Below are 4,293 nucleotides of genomic sequence, written 5' to 3'. Positions count from 1 at the left end.
TGTCTAGACCTTCAGGCCCTGGGTTCCTATGAAGGATCCACTGTCCTGGGCCCATATAGCACCCTGGCAACAGAAAACATTAGGCACCCAAAGGTTTCTAAGTTCTGGGCCCAGGGTCCAGCTCTCTAAAAAGAAAAGCATTATGGGCTATACCCCAAGGGTTTGGGGTCCGGTTACTGACCACTTTAGCGCTGAGGCTTTTTTGGACAGAACCGGTAGCTCACCTAATCCCAAGGATGCGGAGGCAAGCTAAACCATGACTAACACCTAAGACACTGGCGTAAAAACTGAGGTACTCCTCCTATGGGAGGGGGTTATATAGGGAGGGGCATTTCCTGTTTGAGATTGCCAGTGTCAACACCTGAAGGTACTCCATATAACCCATATAGTAATGAATATGCCGCTCTGTGTCCCGTGATGTACGATAAAGAAATTGGCACATGAAGGTAAGCAATGTTTCCAAGCGTTTATCAACCGGATCCTTAAACACCTGTACGTTTTCCACCGGACAAGTTAAAGATTTGTTCACATAGGAGATGGCTGCGTCCACCGCCGGGGGCGCCCATCTTTTGGAGAATTTCTCCTCCATAGGATATAAAACAGAGAATTTTTTAGGTGGTAAAAAGACTCTATCTGGCTTAATCCAATCCTGAAACATGACCTCCTCGAGTAGAGGATGGATCGGGAAAACTGCGTTGCTTTGAGGCGTTCTTAATGAGCCCAAAGCTGAAACCGCCGATACTTGAGGTTCTAGTATGGGTAACTTAAATGCCTCATGGACCATGTCCGTTAAGGCCTGAACCCACAAACTTTCCCCTTGGGAGGCTGAACCAGACCCCTCAGTATCCAGATCCTCGATCTCTGAACCACCCTGGTCCAAAGCGTCAAGTCTATCCAATTCCCCTAGGGAAAGGATCTCTGTGTCTGAGGGTTCTTGCTCGGGTGACGGAGACCTAGTCCGCTTTCTACCCGATATAGCTTTAGCTATCCTTTTTGCCATTCTTTTCTCTAGTTCACCTAAAGAAACAGCAAGAACTCTCAGTGACAAAGCCGGGGTTGGACTGACCTGGATCAGCCCCAGCACCAGATCCCCCAGGTCCCATCAAGGCGTGCCCTGATATGTCCTGTGGGGAGAGCAGCGGCATAGCCGTGTCTGAGCCCTCGGATTTTGCGGGGGAATCCCCACCCCTTGTACCCTCTGACCCAGAAGGCATGGTACAATACCGAGGTACACCTGCCATCACCCAGCCAGACGTAGCTAAGGGGATCTGTCGGTTTGGGAGCGATAGAGACTAACGCCCAAACTGAGAAGGGAGATCAGCAGTTCTTTCCCTTCTTTTTCTTTTTTTTTTGAAGAGGAAAAGAAACCACTCTGTCTCCCACTAAGTATTGCCAATAGCCATCTGCTGAAAAAAAGGAAAAGAAAACCTATCTGTAGGTTTGGCAGTCCTTAGCAAAAAACTGCAATTCTTCCTTTCGCCACCGGGTGTCCTCGGCGTGCTCCGCTCTGTGTCCTCCTCTCCTCTAGCTCAGGATGACACTGAGCTCTTGGCAGCTAATGGAAGGACCTCCCCTTCCTTTATTTGTGATTCGCCGCCCACCGGGACGCGCCCCCACCACGGAAACGGCGCGAAAATCGTTTATATCTCGGGCACGGGCGCGCGCGCCCCCGTCGGCGGGGGCCATCACACATGGAGGAGGACGGAGCAGCGCAGGCACCCAGGCAGGTAAGCCCTTTAGGTAGGTCACAGACCTCCTTTTAGCATGGGAAAAAGACTCCCCTCTTACAGAGATCCCACACCTAGCGCCAGCAGCCCAGCTAAACAACACTTACCAGGGAGGTCACATATTACTGGGGAAAAAAGATTGAATCATCCTGTCTCTGTCATAGACATAGTGATTCCTTGCCAATGCAGAGCATACCCAGGCCTGTCCCCCTGTGCACCCCCTGTAGGGAACCTGCTAAGAACCAAGTTCCGCAAGCTCCCCCAATACTTACCTGCTCCATGCCGCAGGACTTTTGCACAGCAAGAGGTCCAATCTTCCCCCATCTCCGTGGGTGGCGTCTAGACCTTCAGGCCCTGGGTTCCTATGAAGGAGCCACTGTCCTGGGCCCATATAGCACCCTGGCAACAGAAACATTAGGCCCCCAAAGGTTTCTAAGTTCTGGGCCCAGGGTCCAGCTCTCTGAACAGAAAGCATTATGGGCTACACCCCAATGGTTTGGGGTCCGGTTGCTGACCACTTTAGCACTGAGGCCTTTGGACAGAACCGGTTAGCCCACCTTAATCCCAAGGATGTGGAGGTAAGCTAAACCATGACCAACACCTAAGACACTGGCGAAAAAACTGAGGTACTCCTCCTATGGGAGGGGGTTATATAGGGAGGGGCACTTCCTGTTTGAGATTGCCAGTGTCCATCACCAGAAGGTACTCCATATAACCCACATAGTAATGAATATGCCGCTCTGTGTCCCGTGATGTACGAGAAAGAAATATTAATTAGAAATTACATGAGATATTACAAGTGTTGGTTTATTCTGACCCTACCGGTCAATAGAATGACTCTTTCAATGCTTAGCCCAGGCTATTGAGTTAAATGAGGCTGGCTCCTGAAAGACCTTTCATTGTGCGATAACACTGTTTAAAGCCTATTGATGATCAGGTGTGAATACCTTTCTATCGGAGACAGACCGTCTGTCTAAAGATGTGGATTGAGGGGAACTCATTGTGTGATGGTGTTTTGTTTGAATTCTATTGATAAAGGAATGTGACTTCTCTGGTGTAGTAAATAGGTCATGTTAATTATAGACCGGTGCCGAAATGTCTGGAATGTTTAGTAATTAGCCCATCTGAAGGTGTATTGAAGCCCCCCAGTGTGTGATGTGTGGGTGGAGAGTTTGATTGTTCCTGTGATTACTGAAACATGCCTTATAAACTGTATATAAACTTGAGAGCAAACCATTAAAAGTGTTCATATATTTTGAAGCAGAGAATAGGGCTGTCAGTCTCATTTTCTGGGGAATTGATATGGATCGTGTCTGCTGGTTTGTCGGTGTGTCGGATAAGCTGTCGTGAGTTGATGGAAGGTCGTAAACGGTGGTGACTGTTACACGTGCCCTCAGCATTGTTGAGATGACGAGTCGGACAGCCCCCGGTCACTTAAAGTCCAATAGCCATGTTGAGCAAGTCAGTGGCTGTACAACAGGAGTAAGTATGGGACCTCGAGACAGAGGGACCTCCCGCCCTGGTAACTGCCAGGGTACCTCCGCTACCAGGCGCCAGATATCGGCGTACCAAGGACGCCGAGGTTAATCTGGAGCGATTAGAATCATCGGGATCTCCTCAGCCTCCACTCTGTGGAGCAGCCGAGGAAGCAACTACAATGGAGGAACGGCAAAAAGTCACCGATACAGACCCCACAGGGCCACCAGCGCGACTGACGCATCTGTACCAGATCACTAGACCTGGCCACCAACTTCGAAACCCTTGCAGTGGAGATGAGCGGCCAGGAGATCCATGCCCTGTGAGGCTCACCTCCTGCAAGTGAGCTGAAACACCCCCAAGCACAAAGACCAGTCGCCCTGGTCCAGCATATGGTGACTCCCATAGTCCGCCTGCCGGTATACCTTATGGTAGACCGAAGCCACGGCCGTGGCGTTGTCCGGCTGAAACCAGTTTGGACGACCTTACAACCTCCTCGGCCAGGAGGAGAAACATAGCCTGATGCCTAAAATAGTAGGACAATGAATGGTAGACAGCACCTGGTATTCCCAGGCGGTCTCCCACCCAAGCACTAGCCAGGCCCGACCCTGGGTAGCTACCGAGACCAGACGAGAGCGGGAACATTCAGGGAGGTGTGGCCGTAGGTCCACGCAAGTCCCATGAACTCAGGGCCGACTGGACCCCCCACAACCCGTGAGGCTGGCATCCGTCGTAAACACCGACCTCTGGAAGGAAGAAACAACTTCCTGGACCTTAGAGTCGGGGATCTCCATCACTGACTCCGAGAGACTCTGACTAGGTGGCATACCGGAATCTGATGATTTCAGAGACAAGAGATTTTTACCACCTGGACAGTATTTCCCCTGGAAAACCCGAGTGTGGAACTGGGCATAGAGTACTGCCTCGAAGGAGGCTACCCAAAGGCCCCGGACCAGCAGGTGCCCGGAGAGAAGATCGATTGCATGATGCCAATACCTTCACCACAGACTGAAAAGTCTGCAATTTCTCCAGGGGAAGAAGGACCTTCGCCACCGAGGAGTCCGGATCAACCCTAGATACTCCAAGGATT

General features: G+C 50.9%; 1 pseudogene; it reads right to left on the bottom strand.

Annotated features, from left to right (window-relative positions):
- Positions 1–3,751: 3,751 nt before the first annotated feature.
- LOC120929823 lies at positions 3,752–3,870 on the bottom strand (annotated as a pseudogene).
- Positions 3,871–4,293: the final 423 nt, after the last annotated feature.

Source organism: Rana temporaria, chromosome 2 (genome assembly GCF_905171775.1).
Source record: "Rana temporaria chromosome 2, aRanTem1.1, whole genome shotgun sequence".
NCBI lineage: Eukaryota > Metazoa > Chordata > Amphibia > Anura > Ranidae > Rana > Rana temporaria.
The sequence above is the reverse complement of the archived record's forward strand: the minus strand, read 5'-3'. Positions and strand labels throughout refer to the sequence as shown.